Genomic DNA, 26470 nt, shown 5'->3' on the forward strand with positions numbered 1-26470 from the left:
TTCAAGTTTCGTGGGAAAAGTGTTTAGCTGTCTGGTGATGTGTGCATCGATACGCGCTCAGGTGCCAGAACACTGGTTGACACTGTTATTTTTAGAGGATGGCTAACACTGCAGTGAGAAATTATGTAAACTATGCTATCAATTGGTCCTTAGGGAGGCTTTCATAAGGTTTTTAGCTAGATTATATATAGTACTGTTCATTCTCAATATACGGTACAAACTGGTATTCACAAACTACCCACATGGTCATCATGAATAAGCAAAGGTCTGTCCCTAATCAAGGCCAGGTACATAAAACATGGAAGTGAGTGGATTAATCCTTACCATTTATTTCTCATGGCAAATTCAGCTGTGTTGCTCAACTCAACTCAAATGTTCTATTTCACTCAAATTGGTTCTATTATGCCGTTCTTTTAACTGGTTTTGCAGATGTTATCCATAACACACCTTCTGCATATGATTCACGTTAAAAGTCCCCTTGGAAAGGGGGGTGTTATGGTCTTTGAGCCACAAGAAGGCAGTGGGACATCTGTGCAGGAAATGTTACATTAACAGTAGCTAAACGGGGATCGAAAGAAGGACATTCCTTGCCTATGGTGAGTAAGAACAGCATTTTCTGTTAAAATTAGAATAAGTTTCCTTTACTTTATTATTGCGGTACGGGATTTAGTATTGTGGAAAAGTACATTGTTGAGGGAATATTTAGTCTGCATTAACAGCAAATGTATTTAATATGAAAATATGACAATATATATATGTATACAACTGAATAAATTAGTGTTACCACCACCTAAAGCCAAAGCCATGCTTATTTACTGTGTGTGTGTGTGTGTGTGTGTGTGTAAGTCCAAGTCCATGCGTGTGGGTGCGTGCGTGCGTGCGTGCGTGCGTGCGTGCGTGCGTGCGTGCGTGCGTGCGTGTTTCTGACAGTGAGTAATAGCAGGTTATAGGGGAGAGAGACAGACTATGCCTGGGAGAAAAAGGAGGATAGGACAGGTTGAGTGAGGTTTAAACCGTAGTGAACTTGAGCATATCAACTCTGAGCTTGTGTGTGTCGGCGTGCTTATGCCTGTGTGTGTGTGTGTGTGTGTGTGTGTGTGTGTGTGTGTGTGTGTGTGTGTGTGTGTGTGTGTGTGTGTGTGTGTGTGTGTGTGTGTGTGTGTGTGTGTGTGTGTGTGTGTGTGTGTGTGCGCGCGTGTGTCTGTATTTGTGTGAGTGTGTCATTTCCCCGGCTCTCTGCATCAGCGAGGGGAAAGAAAAACACGGCAGACAGCAGAACAAAACAAACAGAAAAACACACAAGGGCAAAAAGTGCACACATATATATTAAGAGGCAGAGTGAATATAAAAAAAGCCATTGTTGTGAGCCGGGGAACAAAGGAAGCCGGGGACAATGGGTGGAGAGGCTGACAAAAGCCCGCCGGCCGCAGGAAACGGGCCGGATAACAATGCCAGCGGAATGTGCCGACCAACTCGGGAACAGAGGCTGAAAAAAAAAGCGAAGCGCCACCGTTCTGTGGAAAGCATAATAATGATTAGAATCCCCCCCCCCACCTCCACTTCACCCAACTCTCTCCCAGCCAGCCCTGCATTCTGCTGTGATTCTGAACAAAGCCACCTGTCTGCCAGGGGTCCAAGGCTCCAAGCCGCCGTGATGTATATTCGTGTGTGTGTGTGTGTGTGTGTGTGTGTGTGTGTGTGTGTGTGTGTGTGATTAATAGCTGTAGCAATAGAATACAATCAAGAGAGCCGAATATTACTTTATTTAAAGTTAACGCTGAGTAGTACAACGACACTGTCGTCGCATCTACATGAGGTAAGCCTTCGGCGATCGTGCGTGGATTTTACCACCAGTTTGTAAACGCTGCCATACTGAGAAATACAAAGTGAGTTTGGTGGAGCCGATCAGTTTAATCAACTTTGTGTCAACTTGTTGACGTTATTGGTTAAAAAAATGTTTTTAGGATATTGACAAGTTATTTGTTTACAGCTTTTATGACATTAAAAACTCGAACAATTTGACTTTTTTTTGGCAGTGATGGGCCATTTTATTATTATTGGCTGCTACAGCCTCAAACTGAGATGCAATGAAGTTGACCTCAGTGGACATGTGGTCAATGGAGATCTTCTTCTTCTCCACAGGAAGTGATGAACAATGAAATCAAGTGAGTGTGTAACACAGAGGTGACTCTGAAAACAAGAGTGACAGCAGCTCTGACAGGAAGACATTTGGACTGAATCAGCGAGTCACACAAGTTAAGGCCTTCTCTGATTGACTGTAGTTTTTGGCGACAGCTCGGCACAATCCACCTATTGTTCTTCCTGCATGTGAAAACGTCACTCGTCATCTTCCTTGCCTTTAGCTTGCACAACGCTACGACTCTTTGTCAAATAGACAGCCACCAACTGTCAATCAAAGTGAACCAGGGAATGTGGTCCATGCAGGGCTGGCTAGTAGGCCTTAGACGACACACTAACTAAACACACAATAGTCACTTATCAAAACATTGCTCCATTGCGCTACTAGTGACCATAGATAGCTAGTGACGTGATCAAAGACTCCGCAGTATACCTTTAACTTCTAAGTTGCCAACAAGGTTAAATTCAACTGCTATACTGCAACTAAAACCACTTTATTAGACACTTTAAACTCTTGTACTTCTATGTATGTATCTATCTATTTTCAGGAGAATAAAGTTGTTTGAAAAGGCCAAACAAAATTCAGAATAAACTGAAACATTGAACCCTACCATTGATTTGAAAATATAAAACAATATGATAATACCATATGCCAGCATTAAGCATTGAAATGGCTCCACGGCATTTTCCTAACCACAGAACAAATGCTACAGAGCACTCTTCACATTCTTTGGAGGAAAGTTTGCAAGATTTTGTAAAAAAAACCTATGCATTTTTATTATTCAACATAGTGTTTTTTGGTTTCCCCTTCAGTAGTGACGAGCATGTTTTCATGCACACTAATAAACCAATCCTTATCTGATTTCTGGAGTTACCAGATTATTCAAGTGTAAACAGCGTATAGCGATATATGCAATTTCCGTGATTTTCTTTTTATTTGATTTTTTTAACCTTTATTTATACAGGTAAATCCCATTGAGACCGGAGACTCTTTTGCAAGGGAGACCTGTTCCCATTCCCACGTTACCATTCACACACACATTCATACATCGATAGCAGGCTAACTATCGACATTCACACAAGGCAGGGTGGGTGAAGTGTCTTGCCCAAGGACACAACAACCATGACACAAGTGGCAGGGCAGGGAATCGAACCGCCAATCCTTCGATCATTGGCCGACCCAGTCTACCACACACCAACAAATGAGCATAATATACAGAATATCGACTACAACTTTTGACTTTGAACACACATCACGTTATTTGTTTGTGTGTGTGTGTGTTTGTTTGTCAAAATCAGGTTTTCAGTTTTGAATCTCCTGACCAATGAAATTGATTCTGCTCTTAAATTTTAGTCTCCCATCATCATCTAAATTCTATTTGCATAACACCAGTACTTGTCATCTGTGAGTGAAGGTTAAACCCAACCCACATGGACCTGTCCAGCCTGATCCTGTCTGAATGCTATTTTCAGGTGTGGAGTGTGGTTTTTCTGAGTATTACAGAGGACGGAGAGGTGGGGAAATCTTTGGCCAGCACCGCAGCAGCAAGGGGTTGATTGTGTGTGTGTGTGTGTGTGTGTGTGTGTGTGTGTGTGTGTGTGTGTGTGTGTGTGTGTGTGTGTAGGGCCCACTGGCAACACACTGAGACAAGTCCCACGCTGGAAGTTATTCCTGGGTCTCCCCTCCATGTTCCACAGAGACTGAGCTGCATACTGAATTGCCACAGGTGGCTTTAACATGGCTCTGCGAAGACTTTGTGCGTGCGTGTGTGCGTGCGTGTGTCACCCCACTGCAGAGGTATGCACAGAATCTCAGCGAGCCACAGAGCTGTTGACAGTGAGGAATGTGTCAAGGTGCATGTTTGTTTCATGAGAACACAAAGGTTATTCTTTCAAACAATGCCTTTAGCGTCTCAGCCCCAGAACAATGCAAAGCAGTCAAGGTTATGGCTCCCTCCCTCCGCATCAGTCTCATCTACTTAAAAACATACTTATCCTCTCTGCAGCAGAATGCACCAAGACGGAACCTGGCCTTGTGTATGTATGTATGTATTTACGTATGTATTTTATGTAATGAATGAGTCCAGACCATCGTACTTCATTTCATTTGTACAGAGGGTATGGAATCGCTCAATTGACATCCTACTTCCAGGACATCCACCCCAGTCCCTGCACTAAGCTTTGCTTCTTCCAATCGCTTGCTCACTAGTGATTGCTTAGAGAAAATGGTGGCTGACCAGTAACCATGCGGTCTCTGGTTGGATCCCCGGCACCAGACAGGAGGGTGTTAGTAGTAAAACTATTGGTGCCTGGTTTTACATTTACGTTGCCAACCATCTCTACCATTGTGTCCTTGAGCAAGGCACTTAACCCCAAAACTGCTCCAGGGGCGCTATACCATGGCTGACCCTGCGCTCTGACCCCCTCCAAAGTGTGGTAACTTGAGAGGGGATATGCGAAAAAGGAATTTTGATGTACCTTATGTAAATTGACAAATAAAGAAACTTAATTAACAAAGAGGAAAGCCCAGCTTCAACTCAACATCACAAGCTATTGCTTTCATGACCCCAATAAGGTGGAATAAACACCCCATTGACACTAGGACAGTAGAAACTCTACACATCTTCCATTTCAAAGTGAAGAAATAAATGTTGCATATCCATATTTTTTACAGTAGAAATGTAGCCCTTAAAAAAGTGCAGCAAATGTGTTGAAGTGGATGTACCTGCATGATTCTTGGGATTCTTTGGTTTTTATCCACATGGTTGAATGCACTTAATATGTGAGTCACTTCGGATAAAAGCGTAGACTTTGAATGTTGTAATGTAATGTTTAAGTTGATAATATTATCATGCCGAGGATGAACTGATCAGATTTTGAGGTCATAGGTCAAAGGTCACTGTGACCTTACATATTGTGATGTCACAGTGACCTTGCACCATATTGCATCTTCTTAGAAGCTTTACCTTTCTTTAAAGCATTGCCTACCACCACTGGACTTTCCACTGAATTATAGTGGAGTAGAAGTTAGGTTATAAAGTAGCATGAAAAGAAAATGCAGACGTAAAGTATAAGTGCCTCAAGCTAGTAAAGTACTAGAGTAAATGTACTTAGTTCCATTCCAACTCTGGCACTTAACAACGCTGAAACCTTATACTTCCCACGGCACAAGAATCACTTCACACAAAACCTCAGTTACCCAACAAGTTGTTACACGTCAAACCTACCCCCCCCCCTCCTCCTCCCCACCCTTCCCTTCAGAGGGATTGGCAATGTAAATCCCTTCCGTTGTTCTCCCTTTCTTCTCTTTTCTTTTCTTCCTTTGTTTCTCATTCTTTCACTCTATTCTCTCTCTCTCTCTCTCTCCCTCCCGACCGGAGTGGCTTGTTGGGTTTATATCGTCCCTGTCGCTTTCCAACTAGAGCCTGAGGCAGAATGAACAATAGACAGAGAGAGAGAGAGAGAGAAAGAGAAGAGAGAGAGAGAGAGAGAGAGAGAGAGAGAGAGAGAGAGAGAGAGAGAGAGAGAGAGCCTGCAGGAGCCAAAGTCTCAGCAGTTGAGAGCCGGCAGGGATAAAGTGTTAGACATCTAAAGAGCTTCACTCTCGGTGATAAACAAATAAAGACATTGTCCCATTGTCAAAGCCTTTACACTGACAGCTGTAATGGCATAAGGTTCCCTACTGGAACGTATCAAAGGCAGACAACCACAACGTGTCTATGTCAGCTGGCTCAATCTCAACAGTCTATCAATCACCACCGGCAACAACAAAAACAAATAAAACACGTTTAACATCTCGCGCCCTGAGTTTTTGGCACATTTCTTGCACCCGGCCCTGTCACACTTTGCCTCGGAACAGGGAAACGTTTGCATTAAAAAAAAACAAAATAAAAAATATCCCCACGGCTTGTTGTGTTTTCGACAGCGGTTTGTGACCAAGCTCTCGCAGTATATGTTCCCAACCTGCTGTGCCGTCGTGTTAAGACAAGTGTGGGCCGATGCATAAACAAATATTTGGGGAAATGTTTCACAGTTAGCAGTATTTGCTTAGGGATTTGAAAAACAATTCAGAGTTCCGCGCCAGCTAGTTCCTGTCTGCCCACAGGGCCGGGCCGGGGCTGATCACCCGGCAAACTGAAACATCAGCCAAACACGCCACATATTTTTTCCTCTTTTCTTTTCGGTTTTGACACATCAGGATTCCCTTAACCTGCATCCTCTCCACTGCTTTGCTTGGATTAAGCTCAGACAAGAAACAAAATATGACATTGTAAAAAATATTTTAAAGGAATAGTTAATTTTTTTTTGTTAGCTTGTTGCCTCACTCAGGTTCAAGACAAAGTGACAAAAAACATTCCTTCAACTGTGAGTGCATTTTTGAAGAAGAAATGGGCAAAGGTCACTTCATCGATAGTTAGCTTAGCTCAAATACTGGTAGTCAATAAGACTTTACATGCTTTTTTATGTATAGAGGAAATGTATACAGTATATACTTACATTTTTTATTTTAATTTATCAATTTTTTTTATTGTTTTTTTTTATTTTTTATCAACAACTCTAAATGTAATAATATTAACCAACTATAATCAAACTAACTGTGTAAATCAATACAAGGAAATGTATTGCACTTACACATAGAGGGAGTCCCCAGTAAAATGTTGATATATATATATGGTAACACTGTACACTATGAAATATGGAATAGAATGTATAGAAAGTAGTAATGTATAACTATAATCAAACTATAACTGTGTAAATCCATATTGTGTTGCTTTGTTTTATATTTTCAGGTTTTTGCTTTGTTTTTGCTTTTTTTTCAAATATTGTATTGTATTATATTGTATTATGTTATGGTATATTATATTGCATTCTTTTGTATTATATTATAGTATATTATATTACATTGTATTGTATTACATTATATTATGTTGTATTATATTATATTTTATTATAATTGTATTATATTATATTATGTTATATTTAGTTTTTGTAATACATTATATATTTAAACTATAACAATATGTAAAGAGGGTAGGCATAATAAGCCTCGGCTTCGCCCTATACCCTTTTTCGGCCATTGTTACTTTTAAAAGTTAATGATTGATTTTTGTATTGTGTCTCTGTGGTCATGGACCGAAAATTTAAAAAAATCTACTACTAGGGGAGAACGGGGTAATTTGTCACACGGGTAGGTTGTCAGAATCGTTATATATCGGAACCAGAAGGCGCTGTCTGTTACATTTTGGTATGTAAATATCCACAACTGGGATCAGAGGTCACCTACATAGTCTTCCTTGGAGTTAGACTGCTGCATTTGAGGTGAGAGGACTGTTAGTGTTTTTCATGTCAAATTGAAAATATTTAGCTCCTCAGTATTTTTCTTCCCCAATGGGTTTATAACAAAACACTTGTTACTCTAGAAAAGTGTGAAGGGTAAGCTATAGTTTAGATTGTGTTTAACAAGCTAATTAGTTGGGAGATGGTTGTTGGCCTTGATGCTAGCAATAAATTCCAGTTGGGGTTGGTCGTCACATTTTTTGGGGGGTTGGTTGTCACATGTTATCCAAAGGGTGCAGCCAGGAAAGGAACCCAATAACAAAATAAAATGTCAAACTGTATCCTCACTGACACCCCAGAGAAGGAGAGAATTGAGCAGGAAAGGCAGCTAGCATGCAAAAGAGAAAAAGGGCAACCAAATCAAAACGACCCAGTGCATCCCAAACTAGACCAGTTGCCAAGGCTACTGCACCCCAGTGCACTCCACTTTTGTTAATTCCTTGCTCATTTTGTGTTAAGATGCATAAAGTTATGTAGGCCTATTTTTCAACTTGACAATGAAATTAAACTTTCAAATGTAGTTCTGCTTTCTTACTTTCTTTTTAAGATGTTTCCCATAAAGATAACATTGTGACAAACAACCCCATAGTGTGTGACAACCGACCCCTTAATGGGGCTGGTTGTCACAATGTGTTAGAGTGTCTTTGATGGTAAATTTCTTCTTTATTACAATAAGTTAGAAACCCGAGAGTGAGACAATACTGTAAGCTAAAAATAAAACATGTTGAACTAATCCTTTAAGGGAAAAAACGCTTTTAAAGAGGACACAACAACAAGGTCTTAAAACTACATTTAATGGGGTGCCCTTAGCTCAGTTGGTAGGGCGTCCTCCCCATGGGCCTCGGCCAGCAGCGGACCCGGGTTCGATTCCAGCCCGTGGTCGTTCTGCATGTCACTCCCCTCTCTGCTCCATTTCAACTCTGTCTCTACACTATCAATAAAGCATAAAAATGCAAAAAAAAAAACATATTTGAAAAAAAAAATACATTCAATGATCCCTCCATCCATAGCCCTTCATTTTCTGTACTGACCTTGCAGGGATGAGTGGCCATAGGGATATCATGCTGCGCTCCCAGACCCAACCCGAGCTGCTGACACAAGTCATAGTGACTGTGTCTGCCTCGCCATTAAAACAGCTGTGACCCATCCGCCCCTTCCATCCAACCCACTTCTCCTGCCCCTGTCCAGAGGTGGGGAGTACAGAGGGCCTGTTCTTCTGTATAATCCCACCGTACGGGGCCCATCGCACGTCGACCCACCCACAGGTGTGGCGATGGTGCGATAGCAGCTTCGATCAGACACTTTCTAACAAAATGTGGCTTTGTCTGCAGCTAGGATTTCCTGGACATGTGGCTTGACCCTGGGGAAAGCCAGGTTAAGAATAATGACATGTGTAAAGGTCAGGGGATAGGGCAACATGTTAACATTTTCGACAACAGGGAAGTGAAATGGGACTCCATTGGCAAACTGCAGGCAAAAACATACTTTTTTCAAGCACTGGTCAATTTAAAATATTTTGGCTATCTGGCTTCCATAACTTATTTTCTTTCCTTCATATAAATCAAATGTCCAAAATATACATTCAGGTGTTTATTTGATTAAACCTTGTCTGTCTGCGTCCGTACTTTTCTCCGATACAACCATCGTTATCGGCCATTATCTATATTACTGATTCTTTCTAGTCGAAAAAGGAAAGATATACCGTGGACTACATGGTCTCTCCATGCACGTGTTTGGCTAATTTGGCCAATTTCCCATTGCTTTGACCACAGTGCTGCTTCAGTGGCAGTATGGTTGTTGTGACACGGCACATCACAAATGCTCCATCCTCATAATGTTAGAAAAGGTTCCATAGTAGTTGAGTTTGATGCAAATGGGTAAGGATGTTTTCTGAGGTGTGAAATAAAGACTTTCACACATAAATTGCGAGCGCAACACTGTGCAGAGTGAGGCCGTTACTGTCTAAGATTCCAAACTTCTCTCCGTCTCTTATCTAAACTCAACTTTGATCCTGAATGCGTTAAACCTCCAAGGCATGGCATCCAATGGCATACCAGCATTGAAGAGAGGACTGCAATTCTTTTTTAATTGTAATTGTTCACATATTCCACATTCATTCTGATGTAGCCTCATATTTAGATGCTTTGTAGTACAGCAAAAGAAAACATGAAGTGAATTAAAAAAGGACTAAAGGACGGGAGGACTGTTATGAGAACCCTATACATGCCGACTGCATATGTGATCTCAACTATCTACCTCAACACAACCCTACATAGTAGTATGAGCAGGATTGCATTTTCAGCTTCCCTCTCCCATTCTATTCATAGCAACAGGTATGTCTTCCACCAGATAACAAGGTAGAGTTATTGCAACGGTCCATACACCTACACTAAATGATAAAAAAAAAACACTACCACCCGAGTCCTTGAAAGTGACATCCAAAAAAAAAGAACATACAAACTTCAAGCATACACTTCTGTTTTGCCTTCCTAACTGCTTATCCCGCTTTCATGTACTTGAATGACCTTTATATAAGACCATAAAAAGCTTTTCAGTGAAATTTCAAGGCCTTAAAGGCATAACAAAAACACTGAAAACCCTAAGATGAAGTCTCAAAGAACTGTGCGTGTGTATGTGTGTGTGTGTGTGATCTATTTTTCTATTGGCGATATCAGTAAGATGCCCACACGGCACGCCCACGCGCGCACACACACACACACACACACACACACACACACACACACACTCACACACACACACACACACACACACACACACGTTGCCAGATTCAACAAAGCTTCCTTGCGTTGATGACTCTAGGCCTCATTAGAGATTGGCCTCTCAGGGCTGGAGGCACAAAAGCCTTTTGCCCTCTTCTCCTTTCCTTCCCTTCCCCTCGCTCTTCCTCTGTTCTCTTGGCCTTTTGATGTCGAGGGTACTGGACAATAAAGTGCATAGTGCAAAGAATAAGATCATCAAGTATACACACTCTGGTCCCTTCATTGCTTTTTGTGTTTTGCGTTTGTGTGTGTGTGTGTGTGTGTGTGTGTGTGTGTGTTTTTAAATTTTTATTTTATTTTACAAAACGGTTGTCCATCAATCAAAATTGATGGACAACCAAGAGAAAGAGAAAGTTTGTGTCTGTGTCTGCCTGTGTGTGTGTGTGCGCTTGTGTGTACGCTTCTCTGTGTGTGTGTGTGTGTGTGTGTGTGTGTGTGTGTGTGTGTGTGTGTGTGTGCTAAGAAGTGAACACAGAGCGCTTCAAGGCCCCTGATAAGGTGCTGTTGTTCTGCGGTGGCTGGTCGGCTCATCACACAAAGAGTACTGTTGGGAACTCCAGTGCTGCGATGGACTGATAGAGTCATCACAAAGACTACATTTTACTCCCCTTTTCCTCATTGGAGTTTAGGGGCTGCCCCCAACAGAGGCCTCCTAACCGCGCGCGCGCACGCGCGCGCGCACACACACACACACACACACACACACACACACACACACACACACACACACACACACACACACACACACACACACACACACACACACACACACACACACACACACACACACACACACACACACACACACACACACACACACACACAGTTAGCTCCAACACTCTTCCAAATCCTCCCATAGAAAGCGATGCCGCAAACATTAAGAAGTGAAAACATTTTCTGAAAGAAATTTAAGCTGGTCATTGTTTTTTGCACAGTAATAATGGAGTAATAATGTCAAATGCAACTTTATCAGTTTTGGGATAAACAAGATAAGATAATACAGCCAATCAGCTTTAACACACACTGCCCTGTGTTAACACTTAGCCAAGGGGCAAAACAAAGCACACAAAGAGGCTTCTTTATGCGTCAGGCAGACAAGGAAGAGGATGTCCACGCATTCTAGTTAAATGTAATAAAATTAACCACAGCAGTCCTGGACATCACAGGCAATGCCATGGAATTGTTAGCACCCACCAAAGAAGTCTTCTTCCTTTAATGCAAAAATCGGATTTGGAACGAGTGTAAGTTACAGTCAGTCGTTTGCAATACAGAGTCAAGGTCGGACAGGGATTTTGGTGTTCAATAATGATTCTTTCCACTACATGGTACCGGCTCGGCCCAGCTCTAATATCTACTTTTTCGAGGACACCATTTCCCACAACCCCCTGACACCTTCGCTCCTATGGCTGTGATAGTGCAGACATAGCTGGAAAAGTGTCTGTATTGTTTAATGATTCAGCAAACTGCATCCAGCTACTGTATATGGAGGTGCATGATTTGCACGGCCCTGGCGTTATGAAGCCATTTGAAAAACATAGTGTGTCTCTGCTCTGCTCTCTCATGGAGGAAGACTTTTTTTAAAGCTTTTTTTCTTTTTCAAGCAGCAGACAGATAAGAAGTTGGAAACACAACATTTAGATAGCATTAATGGCTTATCACAGATAAAGAAAGACACCAACGGTTAGTTAAAACCTATGCAGGCAATAGTGTAATTTGACCTTCTACTTTAGCGGGTTGTTTAAAAGTTATAGCTCTCTTCTGTTTATCCTTGAGATTTCAGAACTTCTCACTGAAAAATACACTGGCTATAGTTAATCTTGATTAGAGCTAGGGATGCTAATGATGAGTAGCTAAATGATTTGATTGACCAATAAATTATAAAACACATTCTTGGTCATCTCTTGTGCATTGGTTCAGCAACCCATTATTCTGGCACAGCACAAGTTGACCCAATCTAAAGTCCTATGCAGATCTCACTGCAGCAGGTTTTTTTTAATCATTCCTTCGTGCAGTGTTATCTGATAGAACTGATCTGCTAAAAGTGTTGCCTGACCACAGAGATAGGATCATGCTCTTAAATGAAACCGGCAAGACGCTGGTGTGCTGTCAATGGGATCACAGACGACCATTTTGTTTCAGATAACGTTATACACTGCAGACCTCTTTCAGTGTAGTCAGATTAATATGTTTTAGGCCCTCTGCGTGTTTTGTCTTGAGTTTTGGAAATTTGATTAAAAAAATAAAATATAACCACAACTGTTGATGAATAAATTGCAGCAAAAACTATTCCAACTATGTAAGATTTTCAATGCTATGTGAATGTTAACTGATTATTAATATCACTTACCATCAAGAATGGCTCAGAGCACGCGATTCCTCTGACAAAGTCTTCAGGGTTGTGGTTGTGTGTTTTTTCTCATGTCTTTATGTAATAAAACTGATAAATGCACACATCTAGTGTCAGCTTTAGTTCCACATACTCGGGCTCAAAGGTTCCAAAACAGGAGATATTTAAGGCCTTTTTTTTAGAGCGTTTAAACTATGCGTCATACGTTTTTAACTGCTGGACATGTACAAATAGCATGACAATTTTTTTTTATATTTCTTTTATATATAATCTTTGTCTAAAAGTAGAAGGAGATGATTTGGAGAGCGGCCCTGTCATATGCAGAACAGAAGGACACATTTGAGTCTTTACATTTTTCAACATGCTCATCCAATACAAGCAAAACCACTACTGTATTTACAAGGCTTTCACAAGGACAGAAATGTTACCATACACAAAAAAATATATATATATTATTATTTGTAAAGTAGTCAGGACTACATTGTGTAATCTTCCCAGTCAACAGGTGATAACTCCAGGTAAGTTCATAGTGAAATGTACATTAAAGCAGTGTGGTTATGTCAGCCAAATGAAATATGACAACGGTACACTACTGATAATCATAACTCGTTTGGATTATATACAGTATTGTATATACAGTATATACCATAATTGAGAATAGAATAGCTATAAGAAATGAAATAAATCTTGACTTTATATCTTAGCTGCATTAAAACAGATATCAGTTTCATGTTAGACATGCCTGCTGTGTCCATCTTGCTCCAGTTCACTTCACAAGCCTCTCTCTCTCTCCCCCTCTCTCACTCTCTCTCACTCTCTCTCTCTCTCTCTCACACTCCCTCTCTCTCACTCCCTCTCTCTGTCAAAGTATTTCTAAATAAGATGTATAAATAGGCCCATCACACAACGACGACCTTCACAAAGACACAGAGGAGGGAGAGAAAAGAGTCGCAGAACAGGACTCTGGCTTTAGTCACGGCCAGCGCTTTATTATTCTGCCTTTCAGAAGCACAGGTTAAAAGGCAGACATTTTTTCTTTTCTTTTCATGCCTCCCTCTCTCTCTCTCTTTCTCTCTCCCTCTCTCTCTCTCTCTCTCTCTCTCTCTGAAACAGCTCGTCTATTGTGGCGGCTTTAGCGAAAGGCTACTGTGGCATTTATCAGAGGAGGAGGAGGAGGAGTGCAGGGGGACAAAACACACTCCCAATAAAGAGATAGAACAAGAGAAATGGGAAGAAAGGATGTGTATGAAGAAGGCCACTTTTTCCATTCTTCTTCTCTTTCTTCACAAAGCCCCCCCCGCCCCCTCAGCCTTTCCATCCCCTGCTCCTTCAGGCTAGCTCTGCAGACAAAGGCAAGCCCCCACTCTCCACACAATGCTGCTCTCTCCTTAAAGCCCGGCACACTTTATATATCCTCGCTGCATTCACCACTGCTTCTTGAGAGCACCATCGTGTGTGAGTGTGTGTGTGTGTGTGTGTGAGTGTGTGTGAGTATGATCCTGTGTGTGTTTGCATGTGTGTGTGTGTGTGTGTGTGCGTGTATAATGTGTATGTGTGCGTGTGTGAGCGTGCATGTGGTTTTATGGAGTTTTCTCTTTCTTGAGAGCACCCATGTGTGTGTGTGTGTGTGTGTGTGTGTGTGTGTGTGTGCCTGGCGTGTGTATTTGTGTGTGTGTGTCTGTGTGTGTGTGCGTGCACGTGTGTTCTATGGAGTTTGTAATGGTTAGTGGTGGGGGTCTCTGGTTGCTAAAGGGGGCAAGGTTTGTGAGGTGTTACTATGGAGACGCCTTTGAGCAGTATAAGGAGAAGACAACAGGTGATTCTGCTGATGGGGGCCTGTTGGTCTCAGCATTGAGAGTTAGCGGGGGTCTGTGCTGTGTGTGTGTGTGTGTGTGTGGGGGGGGTGTGTGTCTCAGGTATGTGCCCCTTATACTACAAAAAAACAACTTAGTGCCATAGGTCTTAACCTGCTCCAATAGGCCGCGGATCATGTCCATTTTACGGGGCCGACCAGCGTAAGGACATGCTGCCCGGCCTCGGCCCGCAGACCTGAGCACACGGCGGATGGATATGAAAGGTGTCTTTGGACGAAGGAAAACACATTGACTTCTGTATTAAAGCTTCAAAAACAATAGAGTCAATGTCAAAAGCCAGTCAATATTAATATCAAATGCCAATTCAAGAAGGCAGAAAGAAAGACGAAAGCAGAGCAATGGACTGGGGCTCTCTAGATGAGTTATACCAAATAACAATGTTGTTAAAATATTTAGGTTATAATCAATATTTCATAAAAACTATCTATCAACAAACGCAAGGAGCTCGTAGTGTTGTCACCCTCACAAAATGTTGTCTTCATACAGTTAACTGATAAATACCATACATTCTAATACAATTTAGATCAGACCCAAAGAAAATTATTATAAGTGAGATGTTTTTTGTTCTGTATGGAAACAAGGTTATTACTCTATATACCATAGTACCTTTTTGAATATCTTAGTACGACTGCAGCTCTTTTTCAGTAGCGGTATACAGAACCAGACTAAGCAGGACATAAAGTGGTACGGCACACAATATCTAGCATCAGTCTCACCTTTTCCTATTTTTTTTGTGTTTTAACCTCTATCTGACAGTTTGAAGTAGATATAGTGACGGGGGGAATGATACGCGCTCTACCCAGTACGCCACTGCTTTTCGTCTTTTTCACAGTGAGACGCACATATATTCCAAAATGCAAATTCTGTTCATATTCCTGCTAATTGTATATGTTTGATCCCGCATTATTTGTAAAATTATTTCTGGAGAACAGTGAGGGGGGGGGGGGGGGGGGGGATACACATACAGTATTTCAGACCTTATCTAGTTCTAATGCAGTGAGCAGGAGATAAAATGCAGAAAAAAAGCTGCTGTTACAGCCTCTCAGATCTGTCAGAAAGAATGACATGCAGAGAAAGGCCTATCTCTTATTGGGCCACTCACTGAAAGAGATGCCAAATGATAAGTCCAGGAACATTTTATCATTCAAACTACTTTTATTATGTAAAACCTTGTCAACTTTCACAAAGCAAACATATAATGTCCTGTACTGTAGTTTTAGATTTTACTCATTTGAAATGAATTGCAAATCATGTCGCTAGAAAGACTGTGGCGCAAACAAACAATCTTTTGACATTGCAAACACACACACACACACACACACACACACACACACACACACACACACACACACACACACACACACACACACACACACACACACACACACACACACACACACACACACACACACACACACACACACACACACACACACACACACACACACACACACACACACACACACACACACACACACACACACACGCACACACGCACAAAGACTGCTTAAGTTTTCACATGACAACAGCGAGTGCCGTTGTTTGGGGCCCATAGTGAAAAAGTCATGTAAATGAACAAGGAAACCGGTATGTTATTATATATGAGTGCAGAGGCACAGGTATCAATAGAGTGTTTGTGAATTCTCACGATTGCCACAGAATTAAACAAATGTCCAGGAACAAAATAGGATGGCAGCAAGCCTTAATACACCTTAATCTTCAGTCAGGGCGACCAACACAACACTGTGCTCTCATGGCGATGCAAATCTGTCGGTTAACACTGAAAAGTATTTTCAAACAGGAGCTGAAACAATAGAAGGCAAGCAGAGCCTTCAGGCATTTTTTTTTTGTCAATGTAGTGTAACGTTTCAAACTGTCTCTAAGTTCCATCCATTTATGTATTTATCAAAATATACATGTTGGTGTTTATTTGACCAAACCTTATTTGTTTGCGTCTGTATGTATATTTCTCCTATAAAACCATCTTTAACAGCCATTATCTCAACATTAGTTTTTTTTTCAATACTCTGAAACAAAAAAACTCAACTTCTAAAGCACTTACATCAACTTAACTTTCCATAATCATGCTTAGCACTATTCTGAAGGTTATAACAGAAGGATGTGTTTATATGTTGTTAGTTGTCTGATATATGATACATTTAAAAACAGGACGAAAATGCTTTTTTAAGACCTGCGCATAGTATTGATTGATTTAAATCAAAAAATAAAAAGGAAGAAAAGCAGTATCCAAAATCTATACTGCAAAAACGCTGGACTCCAATTTGTTGTTCACATGAAACAAAGATTTTAAACTCTGTCTGTCATCTAGATTTGAGTGTTTTAAAGAGATGGGCAAATGTACGCACAATTAGTTAGATTTGCCAAATGTGTGTATCTATCTATCTATCTATCTATCTATCTATCTATCTATCTATCTATCTATCTATCTATCTATCTATCTATCTATCTATCTATCTATCTATCTATCTATCTATCTATCTATCTATCTATCTATCTAATCAAACATATTGAAACAATTGAAATGCAAAAAAACTGATTGTTTTAATGTAAGTAAAAATTGTAAAGTTTTATTTATGATTATATCTTTAAGTTAAACATTTGACCCTATTCACCTGCACTGTCTCGCCCTTAAGACCTACTTCACCGGTGGCAATATGAAGGTGTATTGAACTCTGTGATCCTATGCAAACATTTTTGAAATCGGTTCATCCTAGCCTGAGAAAAGGCAGAAAGAGTGTTTTATGATCTCACTGTGTGTAACCCTACATTTTACTAGTATGACATCACACTAGTAAAAATGTAGGGTTAGGATTAAGAGGACAGCTAGGCCAAGGGAAGACTTAGGAAAGACTGAGGGAAGAAAAACCTCATTCATTATATTATAATAGCGATTTTATAATGATAGAACGCCGGTTCCGTATGGGTGAAGTATTCCTTTAAGATTCGACAGTATTTACTCTCACACGTTAAGCATACATAAACCCGCTCATTCATGTTCTTGTAGGGCAAAACAATGCAGGGCCGTTATGTGACCAGCATAACGGGAACACACGGACAAAAGAAACGCCAGTGGTTATGGTACTTTGACAAACATGAGAATACGAAGAACACATACTTCCCATCAACAAAAGCTTCCCTTTCAACAACTGCATTTAAAGAAACACACCTTGGTCTTGTAGGAGCTTGTCATTTTTGACATAGTGCGCTGAATGAACACACTTGCATTTAACACGCACACACACACACACACACACACACACACACACACACACACAAACACATACAATTCAAGTGCTGTTTTCTTTTTTTAAGGATTAGAAAGTGTTCAAAAAGTGGCATGAGAAATGCAAGCCAGCGTTTCAAGGATGCTTCCTCTCTTTCTTCTCCCCAAACTGATTTACAGCGCTTGATAAATAGCCTGAAAGCGCTAGGCTTTACTCTGGCATTATTAGCACGTTATTATGAGCTTATGACAGCGTTCACGGGCGAGTGAGTGCACATTCAAAGTGAGTACAGCTGGCACACAATTCAAATGCACTTTGCAACGGCATGTTGTACGAGACGGCACGAGATCCTTCAAAATAGTTATTGAAAATCCCCAGTTTAATCTGCAGGCTTTTCAGACTTAGAAACCTACACATGTCCAGACTCCATCGCTGCCCACACACACACACACACACACACACACACACACACACACACACACACACACACACACACACACACACACACACACACACACACACACACACACACACACACACACACACACACACACACACACACACACACACACACACACACACACACACACACACACACACACACACACACACACACACACACACACACACACACACACACACACACACACACACACACACACACACACACACACACACACACACACACACACACACACACACACACACACACACACACACACACACACACACGCACACACACACGCACACACACACAAAATACATGAAAATCCTACAAGATATTTAAACTTGCGTGAAAACGAGGCAAACACACTTCCCTCATATTATCCACATTTTTTAAAGAGTTTGCAAAGAATCTTACCTTGAAGGTGTGTGTAGATGCTTGCAGGTTTGAGAGTGAGTGTATGTGTGTGCGTGTGTGTGTGTGTGTGGCTACTGTTCTCTCTAGGTTTTATCTGAGTGTGGCCAATCATCAGTATAAGGCTTGTCCTTTATCATCACCTGCGCAGCCTGAGCCACTGTCTGAGTGTACACTGGTGTGTGTGTGTGTGTGTGTGTAGAAGTGTGTGTGCTTCCTATGCAGTTTTATTATTAAGTAATTTTCTTGTTTTTCTTTCACCCTTCGCCAAGGCAACAGGTGGACAGCTGAAAGAATGAATAAAGTCCAGAGCGGAATGATATAACAGTGAGAGAGTAAGTATCAAAAGAGCCTTCTCTCTCCATCTTTGTGTTCCCTTCAAAAAGACACCATTTCTGAAGAGCTTCTCCTGACAGATTTCATATTTCTTTTAAATGGAAAAAAGGGCGCCTATCCACACTTAAGAGGGACGACCGAGAGGCACTCACACTAAATGTACTGGATTATGTATTTGTGATATTGATGTCAAACAGGCTGTTAACATAATGCAAAAGAGGACATGGAACGGACTGTGATACAGTGTTCTTATCAACTATGTAGTGAAGAATTAACCTGAATAATCTCACTTATATCCAACCTTTTTAAGTTACAACACAGCGGAGGAACAATCTTAACCGCCCCATGAAAGCCTGAATAGAAACAAGAGTATAAATTCAAATTTGACACCGCAAAAAATTTCACATCAAACCGATCGACGCTTTACATCCACAGCATCTTTCAGCAGCAGTTACTGACAGTTATTTTTCGGCACTCTGGACCGATAAAACAGCTATGTCATTTTACTACACAATAGATGCATTTGTGACACATGCTATTGAGCTCCAACACCTTGGATTATTTTGCATTGTGCTTTAGTCATCAAAGGTGCATTCACAAACTGTCATAGTCATATTAAAATACCATAACAATCCATGGAATTGTATGGATTTATATGTTGAACTGTTGCCCATGCAAGAGTTCTAATTTAAATGAATGGCTTTCCTAAGGGATATTTTGGCATCATTAAGCCCCTATCTCACTGGGCTGCGACTGTTTGCGACAAGTTGGAGACTTCATTCGCAAACGAGTCTCTAAACTGTCTCCAAACGTTCGCGGAGGTCTCAATTTCCTCGCATGAGTCGCAGAGCCGCGCAGTCCTGTTGCATGAATTTTGAACATGTTCAAAAAAAGTGTGCGACAAATCTGTCTCAAAACAGTCTCAGAGTGGTCGCAGGTGTCTCCAACGCGTTGCAAACCCTTCTCAATTTAGTTTCCGCGAGTCAGAAAGTGCGAGCAATGTGAGACAACTTTGCGAGGGGTTGGCGACTTATGAAACTAAATTGCGACTGATTTGAGACAAAAATGAGACGGTCGTGCGACGCTCGCGAGACATAAATGCGACCTCCTGGCAAGTGTTGGGCAGGACATTCGCAAACGTGTCGTGAGGAACCAACTCGGTGAGACTGCAAGTGAAAATTGTCGCTAATTTGCATATTTGGTCGCAATTTTGTGTCTCCAACTTGTCGCACACTGTCGCAGCCCAGTGAGATAGGGGCTTTAATCTCCAGTCTTTTTGAAATTTGAATATGAATCAAACGACATGAAAAAACAAGTCTGCAATATTTAGCTCACTTTTTTTGTGCAAAATATTTTCTTAGTAAAACTATCGGAGGATAAAGAAAAACCTCCCTTAATCGAAAACTAGCTATTCAATTGTCATTGATTTTTACTTCAAAAGGTGAGACAATAGTTAAAACTGTTCCACAGTTCAATAGCCGCAAATCCTCTGATGTTTGGAAAGTGACTGTTTTTAGCCTATAGGAGCCCACTGGAAGTTTTGAAAAGATACAGTTTTTCTTGAGTCTTTTGAATTACATTGATAATACTGTTTTTTGGCCACTAAATGAACTGAATCTGATTTGTACTTTCTTAATAGTAGTCTTTTTTTCTTTTCTACAAAGAATATATACCATGCTAAGATCATTCTGCTAGCCTAGAAAGTTGATTATTTATTTCTAATTGTGAACCAGTACCACACTCATCAGGTTTGCATTAAGTAGCCCTGAATGAGCTGTGAAATGCTGACCAGTCTGACAGGCGTAACCTGTGTCCTGTCAGCATGTGTATCAGTCAGTCAACCAGCTGACTGTTTTCTCCTATAGGAGACAATACAGCCACATGGTTTTTATTTCAACAGATCACAAGGCTTCCCCCCCAGAACACAGCATTGTTCTCTTTGATTAGCCGGGCCTCACACTGCGCTCAAGGAGTACACACACACACACACACACACACACACACACACACACATACCACCTGCACACGCACAAAGACACACACATAACTACATGCACGCACACACACACAAACACACACAGCATTCTTCTCCATTGTGGTGTTTTGTCAGTGGACTCCTGGTTCAATAGGATCTAGAAAACAATGTCCAGAGGATATAAGGGGCTCAGGAGGAGAGAGCGGGGAAAAGGCTTTGTCCGCTCTGCTGCCTTTATGGAGACGTCCAATGTATAGGACATGGCACACACACACACACACACACACACACACACACACACACACACACACACACACACACACACACACACACACACACACACACACACACACACACACACACACACACACACACACACACACACACACACACACACACACACACACACACACACACACACACACACACACACACACACACACACACACACACACACACACACACACACACACACACACACACACACACACACACACACACACACGTTGTCAGATAAAGTTGCAGATAGTATAACTGCAGTCATTTTGTAGTTGTTTATACCACCAAGAAATGTAAAGAGTTTTGTGCATAGGCTTATAATATAACCCTGACATCATAATAATGCATGATTATATTCTGTCATGGCTGTGTGATGAAAAGATGCCCCTCCCGAACAAACATAGACATTTGAAAGTCTATTTTTGCAAGGTGTCCGGATGACAAACAGGTAAGGTGGGCTCTATTACTTTCTACATCAGACTGGCATGGAGCCAATGGAGTGATTACAACACGTCCTTTACATTGGTTTTGTTTTAGTTCAGTTTTATTTGATTTAAATCAAGACTTTTTACAGCTAAAGGCTACCAATACCAACACGTCCACAATGAGCTACTCGTTGACCAGTTAACTAGTATGATGCATAAAGACTATTTCTCCATTGTTACCTGAGGTGAAATATAACTTCATGCTCATATAGCATGGTGCTTACACAGGTGTCCTGCTTTATGACACTTGACAGCCAATGACAAACTAGTATACTCCCTGGCTATGTTGTAAGACATGACAGAGAGACAGACAGAGTGAGCGACCGGGTTACCTTTCGTCCTTCATGAACTCATTCACCTGAGAAGACAAAGCAGCTCCAAAGAGGGGGGGGGGGGGGGGGGGGGCAGGGGTGAAGGTTGAAATGCCAAACCAGTACTAGAGATTAGCCTCTGTGTGTGTGTGTTTGTGTGTGTGTGTGTGTGTGTGTGTGTGTGTGTGTGTGTGTTTTCCTTTACAACTATATTTGTGAGAAGCAATTTGAGTTTGCGACCTAAGTGAGGACATTTTTGGAAAGTCAGGAGAATTTGTCCAGTTCTCACTTTGGGACAGGCCTTTAAGGGGCTGTTTGAGGGTTAACACTAGGTTTTAAGGTTCAGGTATGAATTAAGTTTAGGTTAGGGTTAGTGTTAGTGTTAGGGTTGGGGTTAGGCATTTAGTTTTGATGGTTACGGTTGGGATAAGGGGCTAGGGAATGCATTATGTCAATGAATGTCCTCACAAGTATAACAGTACAAACGTGTGTGTGTGTGTGTGTGTGTGTGTGTGTGTGTGTGTGTGTGTGTGTGTCAGACAGAGAGAGAGAGAAGGAGAGGTGTGTAGTGGTGCTGACAGAAAGACAGGCTCTCTGCACTGCTCTGTCCTGTTCCCCCACTGTGGGGATCAAAGAGCATGATGGAAGCATGTGTGTGTGTGCGTGTGTGTGTGTGTGTGTGTGTGTGTGTGTGTGTGTGTGTGTGTGTGTGTCCGCGCAAGTTGCCGCATATAAAGACACCACATTACTGTCCTGCTTACTAGTCTGAGAAAGAAAGAAAGAAAGAAAGAAAGAAAGAAAGAAAGAAAGAAAGAAAGAAAGAAAGAAAGAAAGAAAGAAAGAAAGAAAGAAAGAAAAAGGAGGTAGAGTAGAGGAGTGTATACAGGCAGCAGCAGTAGAGGGTGAGGAGAGTGAACAACGAGCAAAGAAAGAAGAGTGCAAGAGAAAGGTCAGGGACTCCCCGCTGACTGACAGCTTTGTACGGAGCCAGCCACTGTAAAGACGGGCGCGCACACACACACACACACAGACACACACACACAACTTCACCGTTCAGTGCGACCCCACAAGCTTTTTTTCATACTCTGTTGTTCACTGCGCTGACACTGAGACGTCACACCTCTGCACGGTCCCAGAACAGCTGTCTGTCCATCCACATCAGACCATAATGACTGAGCCTTTCTCACATGCTGGGGTACCCTGAACACTCAAAAAGGTTCCATTCGGTGGGACCCCATGCATGCTCCACCAATCTACAATGCTTCAAATTATATACGTGGATTGGGACCAGGACTATTAGTTAGACGCCAATTATACTAACTTCATATCAAAAGTGAAAGAAACTGCCTCCCTTATTATTATATTAACCTTTATTTAGACAGGGAAATCCATTGGGACCGAGGTTCTCATTTTACAATGACGCTCTGGTAACATAAAACTCATTTAAAAATCGAAAAACGATACAAAACAGTCGAGCAATAAAAGAGTATAAAAGGAAAACGATTAAAAACAATTAAAAACATTCAAGATAATTCCACTTAAAATATCAAAAAACTGTACGTAAGTGACATGCTCACCTGTCACAAGTCTCTGACTGTGTCCAAGGAAATATTTGGCCCAATCTATGGATTCTTAAAAGATATTCCAGGATAGGCACACCAAAGCAGTTTTTCCCTATCCTATTCTCCGTTTTTTTTTCTCACTTCAACCAATCCTTGAGTGTAATTTTTCTTTTCAAATGTGACACACAACAGACAGACAACTGCACTATCATTCTCCACACTGGATAAACATTCTAATTATTCATTTTCACACTTTTATATATTGAATCAGCAGTGAAGTGAAGAAGCCTTATAAAGAGAATAGGTGTTGAAGTCTATGGTAGAGCTGTTGACACCTGTACCTGGGGTGAGCCTGTCCTGTCTACTCCTATCTGCTCATTTGCATCTTCCAACAGGACTGACACCATCATGCTCATCATCATCTTTAGCATGATCTCCTCTCATTGATAATACTGTCAGCTGCCTCTGTGCTTACTGGCTCATTTTAGAAGAGAAACATTATGATTTTACAAGAGAGTTATAAAGTTGCATGTGGATGTGGAGTGGAGTGGAGAGAACGTATTGGTTCAAGTCTGCGCAAACTGGGTGATGGGTTTGAATTATGGATGATGGAGGGGTGGGGGGGGGGGAGCAAAATAGTATGTTTTTAGAAGTTAGAAATTCCTTAAATGTGGTGGAATACAATCAACCAAGGTCCCTTTGAAAGTGATCATTTGATTCCATTCAACATCACTCACTCACAGCTGAGACGTGTGTAACGTTAGGAAAAGCCAACGTTGTATAGGCTAGAGACACAAAAACTTAACACATCTAAAAGGGAGAGTTGAAGACAAAAGCTGTAGCAGTTTTTTTTTTTTTTTACAAATGAGAGTTAAGAGTTTGAAAGGTGTGGATAGACCAGGCCATAGACTCACCAGTTCCCCGGTGCGCCCCGAGCTCTCCACGAGAAAAAAAGGTTAAAAAAAGAGAAAAACTTCCGTCCTCCTCCGCTTTAATCCCCTTCAGCGCATTCAACTTGCGCTTGCTGGCTGGCTGGCTGAGGGACAGACACACTGCTGCTATGCTCGCTGCTTTACGGTGTGTGTGGAGGACTTCTCTGATCCGGGGTCGGGAGTGTAGAAAGCCGGCTGTTGCTGTTGGCTGCTACTGGTGGGGAGTGGTGGATGTGGTGGTAAGATGACGGCGTTGGAGTGAATAGTGCTGCGGCGCGTAAAATGTTTTGGAGACAGAGCGTGCACCCTGCTCTCACTCAGTCAGTCAGTCAGTCAGGCAGTACTGCTCTGGGTTTCCAACACTGAGCGACCGCAGCGCCCTGCCAGCCGGACTCACCTCCCACTTAAAGGTGCAGTGTGTAATATTGGAATATTTAGTGGCATCAAGTTGTAAAAATTCAAGGTTGCAACGCTTCCTTGAAAACCACTCCCTTTAAAGTAATTACAGAAGCTATAATCGTGGCCTTCAAGGACATTACACTAGTCTAGTGTTTAAAGATGGCATCATCTAACACTGCCTCAAGTCTTTCCACAAGATCAAGTAATGAGGTGAAGATGTGTGAAGTAATTTATATATTTCTTATTCGTCTCCCAACAGGTGCTTTTCCACAGGACGACCATTATTTCTATAAAAATGCGTAAGGCCGTTAAAGGTTCAGTAAGCGTAATGGTCAGATTAGCTAACTTCCTGTCAGTTACTGCAGTTTGCAGTCCCCTCCCTCGTCCCCACGTCACCACATTAATGCACTGCACGGTCTTCAAGCAGTGAGTCATCTAGCATCATCTCAGAACCATAAGTGCGATAAAACATGATAAAAACCATCAAAACCGACATTGGGAAGGATTTTTACCTGCTCAGCCATTGTAGGTGCATACACATACAACCATCTGTCCTCTGCACGTGCACCGGCAGTGAGATGGGTGCCGGTTTGTAGCGTTCTCTCTTCTGATTTGTTATCAGTAGTGGGATCCCCGAAAAGTTTATTTGCCAATTACATGCAGAGTGTTTGACTGAGAGATCGGCTTTATGAAACGCGCACACTATATAAGTGATCACTGTATGAATAAAGAGCGATTTAACACTTATATTAACATAAATAAATCGCTTACTTCACCTTTAAGTTTGTCCGTTCTGACAGGGCTGTCTCCATGAAGGGTGATCACTCCAATGGATATTAAAGGCTCATTCTAAGGAAATAAAAGAAAACACCTTCCATTTTCAAGCGACCATTTACTATTTAAAACATACTTATGAATATTCATTTCCATTTCTACCATGTCTGTTCTGAAAAATGCCAATACATTCTACACACTGCACCTTTAAAGAGAGAGGGACCAATTTCCAGATGGTTTTACTTTGGGATAGATGGATGAATGGATAGATAGAAAGAAAGAAAGAAAGAGAGAGAATAAAAAACCTTAACGATTATGTGTCACTGGCTGCTTGTCACATTAGCACACACGTCGATCAGGCTGTCAATCACTTATTGATCCCCAGCAGTTGCCATCCTCTATTCATCCTTCTGATTCATCCAGATAGGCTACAATGTACACTTTAGTTCAACTCACTCTGCAACCACATGGGCAGTATTTGGGAAGCTTTTCTTTTCTGTATAGCAACGCAAACTAACATTGAGTTCACAGTGGAAGTAGTTGAACTGAATTGAAGCTATACCCCAGGGAGACGTAGTTGGATTAACTAAAGCTACTTAGAAAATGAAGTCCAGATTACTTGTTTTATGTGGTAACTTCTGCCCAATACAGGCGGGCGGCCGGGTTGTAAAGAAGGAATGCTCGAGGCGTAGTGACCGTTAATACTTTATATGTATGGCACATATCACGGTACACATCAACTGGTGATAGCAGTAAATCAAACTTGAAACTAAGGAAGCCCAGAGGAGCTTATATTCATCCAAATAAGAATGCACTTGTCTTGCGATACAAGATAC

The 26470-nt window shown here is 41.5% G+C and overlaps 1 protein-coding gene across 5 annotated transcripts in view; it reads right to left on the minus strand.

Moving 5' to 3' along the window:
- sox13 (SRY-box transcription factor 13) overlaps positions 1–24778 on the minus strand; it is a 52032-nt gene extending 27254 nt beyond the window's left edge. For 4 of the 5 annotated variants that reach the window (XM_080025712.1, XM_080025710.1, XM_080025711.1 and 1 more), the window contains exon 1: positions 24444–24778. The gene's annotated coding sequence lies outside the window, so the exon portion shown is untranslated. Of the gene's footprint in view, positions 1–8266; positions 8390–24443 lie in introns of those variants that run through there. The other variant, XM_080025709.1, reaches the window with a different exon arrangement.
- Between the last annotated feature and the right edge of the window lie 1692 nt (positions 24779–26470).

The sequence above is a fragment of the Ammodytes marinus genome (assembly GCF_949987685.1).
Source record: "Ammodytes marinus genome assembly, chromosome: 4".
In the NCBI taxonomy this organism is placed as follows: domain Eukaryota; kingdom Metazoa; phylum Chordata; class Actinopteri; order Uranoscopiformes; family Ammodytidae; genus Ammodytes; species Ammodytes marinus.